Raw genomic sequence first — 17,058 nt, forward strand, 5'->3', positions numbered from 1 at the left:
CATTTTAGTCCTGAGGTTAATTTGAACTAATTAATGGTGAGTTTTTTGGGGTTTTTTTGCTTCTTGGAGCACGTTTTGGTTCTATGTCAGTGTACTTATATTCATTAGGGTGAGATGGAAAAGGGATGGGGGGCTAAAACTGAAGAGGGTGAACCAGCTAATGAGAATGACTCTGATTCCCTGACTAGTTCTTTGTTGCCTTCATTTCACGTCTAATGCCCTGAGCGTTGCACTCCGGCTGCATATCATTTCAGCCTCCTTTTATCTCCCTATGTGTTGCTTGGATGAAACCCCATACCGAAACCCAGACTCTGCAATGTCCTGCATATTACTAAGCCCATCTATCTCCACGGACACATCCACATCTTTATACACTCCCACAGTCACCAGGCCTCGCACCGGGAGACGCTCAATCAAGATAGTCCCTTCAAACAGACCAATGAACTGTGAATAACGCCATTACACAAACTCCCAGCTCAGAGCGTTACAGAGACAGAAAGATTGGGAGGGTGAAAAAAACAGAGAGAGACAGAGAGGGAGACAGAGAATAAAAAAGCTTTCTGGAAATAGAAGAGCAAGAGCAGAAGGAAAATGAGGAGGGAGACAGAGAGTGTGAGACAGAAAGCAACAGAGAGGAGGACACGGGGAAGGGAGGGTGAGAAACGGGGAGGGATGAGGGAGTGTGTGGGTCTGGAGGGGCCGCAGAGCAGGAAAAGACCTCTGCTCCATGGGAGCGCTCTGATGGGCTTAGCAAGGCCCTCGCTTTGTTCACAGTGTTGGTCAGCCTCTCAGAATTAAGATTACTAAATAATACGATTACTGCAGCTGCACAGTGATAACACGCCGCTGCCGATCCCCTTTGTCACTGTCAGAAAACCCAGAGAAGAGAGGAGGAGTGGCATGTGATGGCATCAAAGGCATGAAAGTACTGACTACATTAGAGAGTCACAAGAGCTCTGGCTTCTCAATATGGCTCGCCGCTGAGGCAAATTGGGAAGAGTTGGTGTGACTTTTATGCGGCATGTGGTCATACAGAGGGGAAAAAACTAACTTCAGTCCAGGTGTTTTCTCTTTAAATATATGGATGCTGCCATTACATCTTTTCCTTATCTCTCCTCTGTTTGTTAATGATGCTCTTTTAGATTCAAATGTATTAAAAAAACAAAACATGAACGGGGAAACCTCTGTGTTTACAACCTCCTGGCAAATGTGTACGTAGAAGCCAAGAATCTCACGGTGAGACATGTGCCCCTTATCTTGGTGTTTTACGCCGCATCCTCTGCGTGGGCTATTTGTTTTATGTTTCTGTGCTTGACAGCTTTGACACAGATCCCTGCCAAGTTGACCTTGCACTTTGAAGTGTAATAAACGCTGAATTCCGGGGCATCGATACATGTTCTTCTAGTAGCTGATAAATGGCCTGCTACCCCATGGGAAAGGGGGGAGGGAGGGAAACAAGCAGGCAGCAGAAACCTCTGTCCACTCCTGCTCAGCGGAAGTAAAGTACAACTGTCTGAAACCCACAGCTCCCAGAGTGGTGAGCTAATATCAGGGCTGGGCTGGACGCGACCCCCCTCCTATGAGATATGAAGTATTTCCACTGTCCTCTCAGCGGGGGCAACCATTTGCCTGCAGAGCTGAAGATTAGCTCGGAGCAGGAAAAAGAAAAGACACATTTAGCATGTGATAGTGTATCACAGGAGTAACAAATAACAAACCAGAGCTGAAGGCACAAAACGAGATCAATGAAATATGACACATAGCACAAACACGCGGCTCAAAAACGTCCCTAAACCAACTTGGCAAGCGTTCAGTTCAGTTTCTGTTCCCGCGTGGCACGTTTGTCATCTAGCTGAGGTTTCATGTGCGTGTCTTGTGTTTTTGCTTCACTGACATTAGATGAACTCTGACCCCCAGGCCCTCCGCAGCTCTGCTCCATGGTCACAAAGTAACTGGGTGACTCACTCTGTAGAACCAGTCAAAGAGCATCCGTGCTGGATTATGTGCACTCTGCTCGTCGAGTCCAGACTTGCAGAAACAGAAAAGCAATATGGAGATGATGTGCCAAATTATTAGCTACGTGTTTGTGACATTTAATCTTTTTAAGTGCTTCTCACAGCAGCAGCGTTCGGTGTTGCTGCGACGCTCCCCAATCATTTCACTCGGCTTGGTCTAAATTGTGGCAGACGTGTGCATGGTTCACGAGACAGCCTTTTACAGCGAATTTCCCGTTGCCCTGCTTTGTACCAGTCGGGCCCTTTCAGATCACTGATCCAATCATCTCTCTGGGTTACATTTTTCTAATTGCTGGCGCACATTTTTATTTTGTGATTCCACTTTCGATAGCGTTTGAGAATATCTTTCACTTGTGTTGTGCTGTTCAGGCCAAAACATATTTTCACATTGTTCGCATCATCATTCATTTTTCAGTTCTTCAGTGGGAACAGCTGTTCTCTCTTTAGCTTAGCTGGATTGTAGCAGGGAATGAGATTCATTTCTGGTGGTGGAGCAAGAACAGATCATTATCAGACTGTTATCATTGCTGAATCAATATTTTGGGACTGTGGCTGTCTCTTGGATGGCCGTTCACTCCTAAAGGGCCTCACGCAGCTGCCGCTCTAAGGTGAACTGGGTTAATTTGGGATATGAGATCTTTTCAAATACTGAGGAGCCCTCCAGTTTCTTCTGCAGTGCAGTGTTTACCTAGCAGTTTGTCCAGGCCTGCTTGCTTCAGGCTAGCTGGCCTCGAGGGATGAATTGAGGAAGTGAATGAATGTGTATGTGCGAAGAGGGTGACAAGAAATGGACATCGGGACACGCATGCCTTTTCCATAATGTGCTCCCGGCTGGGCTGTTTGGCTGGCCATAAAGTGAATGCTGCTAATGGCCTTTCAGTTAATGGAGTCATTAAGACGGGATTGTGAGAAGATAAAAGCAATGTGTGTAATGTGCTTGAACTGGGATAGAAGTGTGATCATTTGTATATGTGTGCTGCTACTGTAAGCATTTTGTGCATTTCTGGTTATTTGGTGCTTTAGTACCTGCGTGCACAATGACAGTAAGATGGCACTTACTCTCTGCTGCATTAGCATTAGTAGAAAAGGTCAGTATTCTATCAGCGTAATTGTAATACGGTCTGAGGGGCTCAGGTGATCAGTCTTGACCCGACCTGTCCTAATCAGCAGGCTGGTGGAGGCTCAGTGAGTCACAACTGTGATGTTTTACTGACGATTGCTGCTGCCTTGCGTGAGCGTCTGAGTGACAAAAGGGGGATAAATCTAATTTAAAGTCGTTCAAGGAGAATGTGCAACGATGGAGAAAGGCATTTTGGGTAGAGTTGCGTGCAGTTTTCATGGTGGCGCGGCTGCTCATTATGTCAGTTTCTTGATTTTAACCAGAGGGAAAGCTTGTGTCACCGTGCCGTCAAGGCTAAAAAGGCTTCAGCTGTAGATGTTCCAGCTTGCCTCGTGCGCTGTTTGCATTCAATTAAATGAAGGCTGGGAATGTTTCACCATAAGGTCACCATAAGTGTCGGTATAAATGAATTAAAGTGAAGCAGAAAACTTTATCTAATAAGGTAGGCATGAGTAGCTTCACTCGATAAATTTCAGAATGACATCCTGTTTTTTTTGGGGTTTTTTTTTTTTTTTTACCTAAAATTCAGGTGTATGTTTCACCGCACAGCTTATAAATATCCAACACTAACAAGTTGTTGCCAGCCTCAGGGGAATTACCCATATTTATCTGTCTGATGGTGTCAGTCTATCTATCAGGAGATCAGAAAATAAATTTCAGGGTGAAGGAGCTCACCTTTTAATCTAATCAGCTGGTAAGCAGGCAAAGCCCGCAGCTGGAAAATGGAGTCTCGGCAGAGAATATCATCCTGCAATCACCGATCAAACCTGTCTGAATACCCCTAAGGAGGCCTGAGGGGGTCATGCTTCAGAATGCATAAAGCTGATTTAATTTTATTTAGGGATCGGCTTATAAGAGCATACTTTAGCAATTATCATTCGGATGACAGACAAAAGTACAAACAGGTGGACTGATACGTGTATCTGTTTTTGTTTGTCAGTGTGACTACAGAAGAGCAGTGTCTTTTAATCCAGTATGAGCTGAACCCTCTAAAAGCATTCTTGAATTCTTCCGTTCATCTGCTCTGACACATTTCCACATAACTGTTTTTGAGTGTAAGATTGTTGAAAAGTCATTCAGGTAATAGCGGTGTCATCCTCGGTCTGGTAAGTCTGTTTTACAGTTTAATGTTTCACTGCTGCTGCTGTTGAGAAGACGCTCGCCTGACGCTGCATTAATGGCACTGATCATCAACGTCATATCTACACGTGTAGTATAGCTCGCTTAGATCTTATAATATTCAAACTTGCTTGAACAGAAAAGATAACACTGGTGTTTTTGAAGAGAGAATATGTAGTATTTTCAAGTTTGATAGATTTACTACACTCCATGGGTACACCTCAGCTATGCTGGGTAGGACCGCCCTTTAGTGGCATCAATTTAACGAGATGCTGCAAACTTTCCTCAGAGATTTTGGCCTGTATGAACTTGATAGCATCACACAGTTGCTGCTGATTTGCTGGCTGCACATCCATGATGTGAGTCTCTCGTTCCAGCGTTTCCTAAAAGTGCTCTGTAGGATTGAGATGTGGTGACTGTGGAGGCCATTTGAGCACAGTGAACTCATTGTCATGTTCAAGAAACCAGTTTGAGATGATTTGAGCTTTGTGACATGGTGTGTTATCCTGCTGGAAGCAGCAGGAGGTGGGTACACTGCGGTCATAAATGATCAGCAGCAGTATTCAGATAGGCTGTGGCGTGTAAACGATGCTCAGCTGGTACTCGGAGCTCAAAATTTGCCAAGAAAAATAATCCCCCATGTCATTACACCACCATCCCCAGCCTGAGCTGTTGATATAAGACAGGATGAATCCACGCTTTCATGTTGTTTACACCCAATTCTGACCCCACCAGCTAAATGTTGCAGCAGAAATTGAGACTCATTAGAGCATGCAGTGTTTTTCTTATCTTCTGTTGCCCAAAGTTGGTGAACTCGTGTGAATTCTAGCCTCAGCTTCCTGCTCATAGCTGACAGAAAAAGCAGCACCTGGAGTGCTCTTCTGCTGCTGCAGCCCTTCTTCTGCAAGACTCAATGTGTTGTCCATTCAGAGATGCTCTTCTGCATACCTTGGTTTTAACGAGTGGTTATTTGACTCCTCAGCCAGAGAACTGGATATTTTCTCTATTTTCTCTCTTGTTCTCTCTCTGTCATCAACTACCACGTCACATTCTTAGTTATTAAAATCCCCCCCCCCCCCCCCCCCCCCCCCCCCAATTCTAATGCTCTGTTTGAACTTCAGCAGGTCATCTTGATCATGTCTACATGCCTAAATGCATTGAGCTGCTTTCCTGTGATTGGCTGATTTGTATTATTTTTGTATTAACAAGCAGCCAAACAGATGTACCTGTGGCCCATGAGTGTATATCTGTCCTTTTATAAACATTATCACAACTGTCAGTCATATCTTGGGCGTTTCCGCATTCAGATAAACTCATACTATAATCATATGGGACATTTGCAGATACTCTACTTTTATCTCCTCTGCTAGACCACCTTTACTTTCCCAAGCCCCCTGATTTCCCCACCATTTACATGTTGTGAAACACACATTAGAAAGACAAGAAGTCGACTCTTCTTCTCATTCCTGAAATGTAGGGAAAGGCCAAATTTCATCACTACTTCTATATTTGCTTTGTGTCGTTTTTTCCCTCAACACTGGTATTTTGGGATTGTGAGTCAAGAGCCTGTAATCAGCTCCACCAATCAGGAGTATTAACATGCCAGTCAGTTCCAGCTGCCTCTGTCCAAATGGTGATGCAGCAGTTGATTGTGGGCTATTGCCTGAATTTAAACTGCTGCAGATTTAATTGTCCCGGCGAAACTTAAATACTCCAAATGGGCTCATATCATGTAATCATAATGGAATTTAAAAACATACAGCATATGTGGTCATTTAAGTCCTGTTTTTTTTATGGACTTTAGTTTTCTGCAAACGTGCGGTGGGTCTGGAAAATTTTGGCACTCACTTTTCTGCTGAGTCAAATAATTGGCTGTGATGACGACCCGGAGCTGTTGGCCCCTGCTGCAACCAAATACAGCAAAGTGTCATTAAACAGTACAATATTATCTGCATCATCGCCTTTTTGAGGCATAACTTTCAGATGAGCTTGGATGTAAAGTGGTAGCCTGTGAATAGTGTAATTTCATACACCCAGGGAAGGAAGTGTTGACTATAATTAAGCTCATATGGAGGTGTGCGTGACGAGCAGTGAAGATGCTTTGCTATAGAAAAGAAACTCTTTAAACAATTTGACACCTTCCTCGAAGCAGCAGTTTTCTACTTCGCTTAAGCTAAACAATCGCGGCACATTATCCGAGAGGCTCGGTAAAAAAGCGAAAAACAAATTGTGTCTCTCTGGTTCAGTGGTACTTGATGTAATCTGCTGTGGTGTTTGACCAGTTCTCTTCCAAATCATCACTCGTGCAGGAATCAGAGATTGAAGCTCCAGTAATTTGTCATTTTCTCACTGCTGGAGTGACTTTTAACCCAAGCCAGGAAAAGTTATAGTAAGCGTATAGTATTTCTCATTATACATGAACATTTGCCCGCTCGAGTGCGAGTGCAGCTTGTGTATACATACCGTGTTTGTACTGTACGTGCGGCGTGAATGTTGTGTAGGTGTTTTCTCCGTCTGTGTCGAGATGAGAGCCGCGTTGTGCTACCCGTGCGTGTTTACGATGTTCTTGATGTTGGATTGAAAACACGATGAAAGCCGGGGGACGGGAGGGGCGCGTGTGTTTTATGCATTCTGCCAGTGTCATGGTTCGCGTTGGTGTGTGGTGGATGCCAGAATCAATGTATTTCACGCAAGCAGAGATGTGGTCATGCTGAGAAGCACAAAGAGCTTCAGACTGCTCATGAGACAGTCTTTGATCCAAAGTAAAACAGGCTGAGAGAGCACATACTGTACCCTGCTGATCCGCACAGGCGATACCAGCATATTAGCACCTGCAGTCAGCCTCAGTTCTGCTGCTGGCGGGTCCGTCGTGGAAAGTCAGTAAGAAAGCTTAGAATACAAAATGTTGTGTGTTTTACTTTAAACATTTCCAGGTTCAAACTGCTGAACAGTAGGTATTAATGAGAAAATTAGGGATTAGGAATAGACTGTAGGAATTAAATGCCAGATGCTCACTGACTTTTTTTATTTAGTGATATCTTATTTTCCAGTTACTGATTGTTGAGACTTAGGAGCAACAGAAACAAGCTTGAAACCCTGGCGTACATCATGAAAGTCACAATCGCAGATGATCACTCAGATTACATTGAAGGAGTTTAAAGTTCTGGTTCAATCATTACACTTTACCTTAGTCTATGCACAAGTGTTTTATGCGAGTAAGTTTTAATATTGTTTATTTAATCTGTTGTTTGTTTCTGTGTGTCTGTGTTGCTGCCCTCTTGGCTACGTATCCCTTGTAAAAGAGAGATTTGATCTCAGTGGTACTAACCTGATTAGATAAAGGTTAAATAGAAAATAAAAAAATGAAAACAATCATATTAAGCAGTGATATATTTTTCAGTTGGACTGTAAATCCGGTATTCACTCTTTTTTCACTCATGTTTTTGGCCTTCACAAACTCCTGAGGGAGCTGTGTGGCTCTTTAGCTGCCAAATGATCTGTTATGCTCACTAGCTAGTCACTAACAATGTGCCATCAGTTTCTTGGTGCTGAGCAGGTAGCATCCAGGTTTGTGCTGTAAACAGCTGCCCGCTGTGTCTGGAAGTAATGCTGATGAAAACGGTGATGGTAAACGAAAGTGATGAAGCTGAAGCAATGAACTGAAAGATGCTTAAATGCTCCTTAGGGCTGAAGTGACCAGCAGAGTCACGGGATAATTGTCTGAATCTGCATGTGGAGCTGTCTTTCTAAAACTCACTGCTTATTAAGTACACTTTGCTCGTACCGAGTGGACCTAAATCCTAATAATTGGACCTAATTCTTTACGCTACTCAATTGAGAGCTGGTGACTGTGGAGGCCGTTTTAGTACAGTGAACTAATTATCAGGTTCATAAAAAACATGAATTCTGTTTGCTATTTGACTAATCGACAATGATAGATTCGTAAAATATTTCTGTTTTCCTGTTTTCCCACATTTCGCCGTGGCGACAGTGGGTTAATGCTCACATTGTTAGCAGGAATGTGCAGAGTAATGTTCTGTAAAGAAGAAGAGCTTCGAGGTAAATTTAAATGAGTCTTTCTGTTCTGAAATGGCTAATCACCCCCCCCCCCCCCCCCCTTAAAAGCTCCAACATAATGATCAATGGTGTCATTTAATTATCAGTAATTGCAGCATGTTTAAGTTATAGTTACAGTACTCATGCTTGCCTAAAGTCATAAAATGTTTAAAACATTATTACACTGCCATAACAACCTGGTAATTCATGAAAACATTTAATAAGCACTGTAATCAATTAACTTTAGTCAAGTAGTGCATATGAACTGACAACTAAAGCTAAGTAGTTTATATATTCAATTCAGTTCAGTTTTATTTACATAGTTGGTGACAGTGGGAAGGAAAAACTCTTTTTAACAGGAAGAAACATCTTTTAAAAGCAGCTCAGGGAGGGGCATCCATCTGCTGTGACCGGTTGAGGATGAGGGGAGGAGGTCAAAAGACACACATACAGAATAAAATAACTCATGTGTATATACTGTATATATTTGTTTATAGCGCTACATCTGTGTACTAGGTAGCTAACGCAATTATTTTATGCCTGCTGAGGGATCCTGATACTGTTGGATCTTTGCCCTCTGAAAAATATGGAGAAGACACGCATCCTTCATTTGTACTGCCTGTAGAACTGTGTAAGCTCACCTCCTGATATCACCATTTTCCAATTTTGCCACCTAGACTCGATGGGACATAATCAGTTTGCTAGCAGTTGGCCAGTGGCACTTGCCAGTGATATTCTGTCTCTGATAATAATAGCGGTGTCTCATAAGGGGGATAACCTGCCTTATTGCTCATTGGATTTACATACAGCAGGTAATCGTTGTGACTGCAGGCTATGTGTGACTGATGGTGTGTGTCAGGACTGTACATGCAGCCTTTGTTTTCATTTGGCAATCAGGCCTGTCGGGCAATGCTGCTGCAGAGATCAATGTAGCATTTGGATGATTGTAATGTGTGTGTGTGTGTGTGTGTGTGTGTGTGTGTGTGTGTGTGTGTGTGTGTGTGTGTGTGTGTGTGTGTATAAAATTCATCTAAATGCATACCTGTGGGCCATCATCTTTGCTGCCTCTGTGTATCTGTCTCACTTAGTGTATTGCCTTGAAAACAGAGGAAACAGGGGCTCTTTTTAAGGAGGACCACGCCATTACAATAGCAACCTGATTTACTCTTCCTCAGTGGCTTTGATATCAAAACACTGGTGTACAATAATCTATGCTAAAAGGAAACCCCAAATTCAAAAATATGTTAATATAGGGAAGTGTGTGTGTATAACCATGTGTTCCGAGGCTCATTCAGTGATGGGATTGTTGGAGAGGAGGGAAGGAGTTGTGGGGGAGAGGCGATAGGAAGTGATAGCTCAGCAAAAAGGTGTAAAGCCCTCTGGTGGCTAACTAATCTGCCAGGCTTAGGTCTGCTGCTTTTCTCCATGCCCTCATGGAGTTAAAGCAGAAGCTCTATTGGGGTTCACCTTTCAAGCCATTTGGGACAAAGCCAAGAAGGAAACCCAAACACATCGATTAGCCGTCACAAAGGGGGTTCGAGTGGGGCGTGGGTGGGAGGGTTGGGGGTCTCTTCACTCTCTGCCTGTCCTCTCCTCTGCCTCCTTTGACCTCCTCCTCCAGCTCGGGCCACTGCTTTCTCACGGGTACGGTGGAGAGAAGATTGAGGATGGACAGGGGAGGCGGTTACAGTAAGAATGAAGTGGAATGAAAAGGAGGGAGGTGTGTCGAGCGAGAACAATCGACAAAAAGAAAGATGGGAATCAAACAAACAGGCGAGCCAAGAACAGCCATGTTTTGTTTTGCTCTGATCGCGAGCCAAAATCTGGGAGTATGCTCGTGGTGCAAGTGCTTGCGCGCGTGGGCGCTTTCGGTGTGAGCGTGCGCGCACGGCTCGGAGACAGGTGCGGCGGGCCGGGCCAACGGAGAGCTACTGTAAGTCAGGAAGAGAGAGCGAAGAGGAAGAGAGCAGCTCTTTTGAAAGTGCCAACCGGACAGTCTTTTGAAGTGGCCCATATTGGCATAGCATGAATAATCATGAGCGATGTTTGCTGTCGAGCAAAAGCGAGGCTGAAGGTGTGAAGCTCATTAGAGACCAAGAGGCCATGTTGATAAAAAGAACTGTTGCCATGATCACTTACTGCATCGAAAAGCCCCGCAAGTTCATGCGGTAGTATTTATCACTTTAACCCTCGTGTTCTTCTAACCGTGCATGCACTGCCGAGAAAAACTGCAGACACTAATTAAAAAGAAGATGTAGATAATCTGCTGTATTATCTGTTCTTTGCTCAGGATTTCAAGATTACCCACCAATTATATTGTCAACTACCTGATGATACTGTTTTGCCTGCGCATTTATAACAAAATTATAATTTTGAGGTTTTTTTGCTGTAACGCCTTTTTGCAGGGATAACTTTTTTCAGTAGCTGGAAACAAACTGATGATAGCGTCTATTACTCCTGATAACGTTAGCGCAAATTACATAACTCTCCCAGCACTTCCATTCCAAATCATTACTCATCTATAGGCACTTGGAATATTAACCCGGTGCTTCCCCAAGGCTCAAAATATGAACCAGCACCTTATAAGCCCGTGCAGCTCAGTGCAGCGGTGGTGTGATTAGAAACCCTGCCTGGTGAACTGCTAATACACTCACCAGAGTTTGATAGCCTGCAGTATGGCAGGCTGCTGGTTATGAATAACCCTGTGCATAACCAGCCCTCCCCCATATCACTGAGGGTGAAATGCACTGCCTTTTCCATCACTGTTTCAGGCTGTGCTCTTTAAGCTGCTTTTTTTCTTCTTCTTCTAGCCTGCTGAATACATGTCAAAGCATAGAGTTCATCTGAAAGCATTAGAGGAATCAGTAACAGCCCTTAAGTCTTTCTGAGGCGGATCGGGGTGGAGATTAAGCAACATTGGTTAAAGGGAGACGGGAGGGGAAATGTGTTTTGGTCTTATAAGCATCTGACAGCTCCTCTATAATAGTGAGCTAATCCGTTTTATGCAGCGTGTGTTTGTCTGTCTTCCTTTGCACAAACTGGCAACATCCTAACACACATAAAGATTTACAGCAAGCCTGCATGCGCATATAAACAATACAGAAACACAGATCCATTGGCATTCAGGCCTAAACCGATGAATGACATTTGAACTGTGATCATTTCCTGATTTGGCGTCTGTCAGAACTGCTCGAGCCTCTGCAGCTAACGACCGGGGAGCCTTATTCCAAGGCTGAGGTGCTATGGTAAGGCATATGGCCGTTCTTGGCACAACACTGTGAGCTAGTTAGACCCCAAATTAACTCACTGTAACTGCTAATGACAGGTGTCCCTTCACGTTTGGTTTATAGTATGAAAATACTTTTGAGATGCCTGCTATCGCAAGCGTCAGACAAAATATTCCGTTGGACGAGGCGCTTCGTCTATTGCTTGGGCGCTCGTTCAAGTCATTAAAAATTAATTCATATCTGACATTTGATATCCATTGTGGAATCACTTCAATGACATTGATGTGACAGACTCGATTTAGCCAGTTAGGTGACGTGAGTGGAAGAAGTCATTTTTCTCCTTTCCTGTCATTATCTTCCTCGTTGCATCCTGTGATTGCACAGACCAATTAAAACGAATTAACCTCCCATCCAGTTCAGCCTTCTGCCGCCAAATTGTTGTGTCATTTATAAAGCATTACAGCTGCCCCGGCTCACTCTTTGTTTTTTTTGTTCCACTCTCTCAGGGGCTGTCGAAGGTAATAATTGTGTTTCTTGCTGTGTGATAATGCGGCGCTCTGTGTTCCTTTCGGGTGTGTATTGAAATCTCGATCCTGTCCCTCTGTAGTGGCTATCTCCCTCTGTATCTGAAGAACTGATGCTATCTCCCTCCCCCTGTGAATTTCCTCCTCTCCAGCTGAATTATCTAGCCTCTCCCCCATTGCTCTCCTCCTCAGCTTTCAATATTTCCTCTCTCGCTTTCCTGCCCCCCCCTCCAACTCCTTTATCTCTCCTTCACCACTACATTTCCACCATGTTGCTCCTTCTGTTTTTACTCTCCTCCCTTTCTCTTTTTTGGTCACTACTCTCCTTTGCCCCTTATCTGTCTTCCTCAATCACTCTCCTCTGTCTCTCTTCAGGCTAACTTGGTATCCTAAAGACACTTTGCATGTCTCTGGCCAGGAAGCATCGGTGTGTAACCTGCTAAATTGGAATGTTATGGTGAAGCAACACACACGCATGAGAAACTCTTGAGTTAATGGACAATTTACCTCACCTCATTGTTATAGCCTTTACATTCATTAAGCCCCCTCTGCTCTCTCTTTATCTTCCTCCCACTCACTCTTGTATTCCTTCATTCGCTCCTGTCTTTCTCTGCTCCCCTTGTCTTCATCCTGAGAGCCTGGTTACATCCTTCTGCGCGTTTCTCATGGGTCTAGTGTTCACCTTTTACTCGCTGCAGCCGTCCTCCATCCTCCAGCTTTGATTGTCCAGTCTGGTTCCTTCAGCCTGTTGGGAGTAAATGGCAATAAATAAATAAATAAATAAATGGTAACAGCCAGCCATAAATCAAGCCAATTGAAAAACATCACCATTAGAGCCTCTTTCCCTCCCTCGTCTGCTGTTTTCTGTGCCCTTCACCTTTGTTCCAGGAGGCAACCAGGGAGGGAAAGTCGGTTATTACCAAGCACTGAGGGTGGGGGGTGGGTGCTTCCAGAGAAACTGAGGTGTAATGACAAACAGAAACGGCACGTGTTACAGCATATGTGTGCATATTTATCGATTACACGTATTGAGATCTATTCTTCAAGTTGCTATTGGTGCGTGCATCGCGTGTTCTCTGTCCTGACCTGAAGCTTAGAGGAGAAGGCTCATGCAGAAGAAAGAATATCCTTGTGTCAGCACATCCTCAATCCTTTGTGTGTGTATGGCCACACATGAATTACAGGCTTGGGGAGCAGAGAGAAAAACACGTCACAGTGACACAGTACAAAATGCCCCCAAATAGAAACCGAGATAGACAGAAGTAGGGTGCATGATGGTAAAAACACATTCACAACCAGTGAGTGGAGCAGTGCATTAAATGTGCCGTGATGCACAGATGTAGGTGTCGCAGACAGACGAACTATATCCTAGTTGACAGAAAATGGGCACATCCATGCAGACACACATTTAGTTATAGCGGCTAACTGCAGGCAGTGCTGCATTGTTCAGGTTTTATTGCGCCCATAAAAGCCGGCATCAGACAGAGGCCTGTCTGGTTTTGGTTACTGTGGCGGTGCTTGTCAGAGTGCACGGCTGAAACCGTTAATGAAGGTCTCAGCGAATAAGAAATACAGTCAGTAAAATAAAATGTGCAGCAACTTACATGAGGATGAAATACATTTTTTCCCTGCTTTTTGATGGTGGTGTCTAGCATATAGATCCACTCACTGGCCACTTTACTGGGTACATGTTGATAGTACTGGGTTGAACCACCTTGTGCCTTCATCATACAGCTGCTGCAGATGTGATGGATGCACACCCATGACGCACATCTCCCAATCCCAACAAATCCCAAAGTTGCTCTGTTGGACTGAGAAAAGGTGACTGTGGAAGCTATTTGAGTACTATGAATCAGAGGAGTACATTATGGTCATAAAGAGATGGACATGGTCAATAGCAGTACTCTGGTAGGGTGAAGCTTTTAGATGATGCTCATTTGGCCCCAAAATGTGCAACAGAAATATCCTCCACATCATAAAACCAGCAGCAGCAGCAGCAGCAGACTGAACTGTTGATATAAGGCAGGATGAATCCATGTTTTCCATGTGTTGTTTACTCCAAATTATGACCCTACCATCTGAATGTTACAGCAGACACCGAGGCTCATCAAACCACCCTTTCCCCCCCAATATTCTGTTGTCCAGTTTTGGTGAGTTGTAGCTTCAATTTCCTATTTGTGGCTGACAGGAGTGGCACCTCTCTTTATTCTCTGTACACCTTACAGATGGATGTGTGGGAAAACACCAGTAGACCAGCCTGTCTGGTGTCAACAACAATGCCACATTCAGTGTCTTAAATCACCTTTCTTCCCCATTCGGCAGCTCATATTGACCATGTGTTAATGCCTAAATACACTGAGTTACTGCCATGTGATTGCTTGGTTAAAGATAGGTGCAGTAATGAGCAGTTGAACAGGTGTACATAATAAAGTGGCCGTCAAATGCGTGTTTTAAAATGTCCATGTCTAAAATTGTATCTGCACAGGACTACACCAGGGAACCACATTTGCAGGGATAAACAGAGTCTGTGTTTACTGACATTATCCTCAGATATGATGATAAAAATAGATTAGAACGTGTGTAATCACTAGTTCTGAGCCTTTTTTCCACCTACTGTTAATAGACTGTCACATAAAAACTGCAGAGCCTGTTGAAAGACAGCAAACTGTTCCTTAAAGCATGTACCTCATTATCCTTTGACACATTTGATCTAGCTCTTTGTGTAAATGGGTCTCCATGCTGTGTAGCAACATGAGCCGCTGCTGTCCAAAGTTTCATTTGTAATTGCAAATATAGTCTTCATATTTCCTGAGCAGGAGTGGGACAGAAGAAAAAACAACAAGACAACAACAACAGGCCAAATAACTAAGAGGCTGATTTGCTTGAGATTAAAATTAAAGAGCGCTTTGAGGTATTGAGAAGTATTAAAGGCTAATTCCTACTTTACAAATAATGGTGTTACGATTGGACTGGATTTTTTTGTGGAGACCCGTAGTAGTTTTTTTTGTTTTGTTTTTTTCCCTTATTTTTTATTTTTTCTGTGTTGCACGCCGGTTGCCTAGGCCGTGGTGTAACAATGGACACTGCAGATTTACATGGGATTAAACTCACAGATGATCTTTGCTGTTAGAAATTACCTTAGCTGCTTAGGTAATACTAGCCCCGTGTGAATAGCACTGAAGCTAGTGAAGGAGCTGGATTTTGATTTTTGTGAAATATTACATTTAAATATGAAGTTGTAAACTGTCAGAAATAATGTTCCAATTATTTTTGACTGCTCCCATCCAAAAAACAGAGAAATGTACTTATTACACTCGCTTATTTCTAGCTGTATCTATGAGACTGAACATTGCATGGTGGTAGATAGCTGTAGCTTAAGATTGAGTTGAGCTGTCACTGAAATCTGAAATCTGAACTTCTGCAAGTAAAAAAAACAAATTAACAATCGGCACAAGCGCATATGAAAAGTATCGATGCATATACTGTATGCTTGCACTCGCATCTTCCGCACACTTGGCTGAACCACACATGCCGTGACACATCTTGACAGATACACACCCGTCTACTCATCCTTACAGACTCACAGTGCAAAGGCCATGCTGCACAGAGGTGCTGACGGCTGTCATGTTAATATGCCAGAGAGGCTGGAGGATTGGGTTGTTACCAGCAGGATGAGTTAGAGGAGTAGAGCAGAGGGAGGAGGAAGACTTTCATTCCTAAATCATTTATCCACGTTTTTCTTCTTCTTTCTTTCTTGACAAAAGTGACATCTTCTCCTGAGCAATGATCTGGTGCCTTATAAGTATGTCAGTCGAGCACAAGCATTGTACACTCACTGAAAACAGGGTTGTTTTGCACAATGCACTACCTTCCCACAGCACTGATGCTAAAACAGTATTATTTCCAAGGCCAAGGACTGTGTTACATTACATCTCTTGTGTAGCACGCCACAGTACTCTACTATGCGACAGTATTGAGGTTTAAAGTAACATTAGCAGGAGTGCGGTCCTGCTTTTCTTTGTCTTTTTTCTTTCTTTCTTTTTAAATTTGATTTTGGAAAGTGTGCACTCCAGCAACCTCAGCCAACCATAATACCCAAGATAGCATTACGCTTGCCAAACTCACGGGTTAGTCTTCATCCTCAAAGTCTGTTTTCTTGTTAAAGTGGAGATTTAAACAGTACATGATAAAACCAAGCATGTGTTTCTTTTGTTTCTGTTTCCAAACAGCGATTAGGCTAGAATAAAGAAATGGGCTCGTCTTACTAACTGGACTCAGTGTTTGTTTGTCCCTTGTTGTGGTCAGTTAACATCTTTTATCTGTGAATGAGGCTCTAACTTAAAATAAATACTAAATGTAACCCAATCTTCCCTGAGAAGGGTTTTGTTTGTGTGCAGAGGATTTTATTATTCACTATAACAAACAAAATCACAATTCGTATCGTAACCTTTATCGATATCTTGGAAATATTCTTACTGGAATCGTGACATTGATTTCAGCGGTATTTCCCAGCACTTCTCCTCCACAGTGAGCTTTGGGTCATGATTTATTCCCACAGAACGAATGAACAGAGTAGTTGATGAGAAGAAGAGGGGGAGCTACGGCGTAAGGGGGAGGCAGAAGGATGAGGAGTACGCAAGGCTGAGGGGATAGCTGATGCTCGGATGAAGAGGGCAGCGGGAAGGATGAGGAAGAGGACAAAGAGGTTGTTTGAAGGAAGAATTGGAGGTGGGATTTGTCCTCTGCCGAGTAGGAGTGTGGGCCTCAGTGGCCCCTGCGGCACTATCATCCCAATCTCCATCTCTTAATCACGAAGAACAAAGATCTGCCTGTTATTAAAAATCAGGCCTGTCAAAGGGAGCAAGAGAGCAGGGGGAGAGAAATAAATAAATAATGGCATAGAAGAGTATAAATATAGTGATGACCTCTAGGCATGTGCTATCTATCGCTCGTTTCTCTGTGGCCGTGAAGGAATGCCTCTCCGTCTTGCGCCCCTC

The 17,058-nt window shown here is 43.6% G+C and overlaps 1 protein-coding gene across 7 annotated transcripts in view; it reads left to right on the forward strand.

The window, feature by feature from the left end:
* Window positions 1-17,058, forward strand: part of grik5 (glutamate receptor, ionotropic, kainate 5) — a 112,032-nt gene that overhangs the window by 1,025 nt on the left and 93,949 nt on the right. The gene's annotated exons all lie outside the window — the stretch shown is intronic.

The sequence above is a fragment of the Rhamphochromis sp. 'chilingali' genome (genome assembly GCF_963969265.1).
Source record: "Rhamphochromis sp. 'chilingali' genome assembly, chromosome: 11".
NCBI classification, from domain to species: domain Eukaryota; kingdom Metazoa; phylum Chordata; class Actinopteri; order Cichliformes; family Cichlidae; genus Rhamphochromis; species Rhamphochromis sp. 'chilingali'.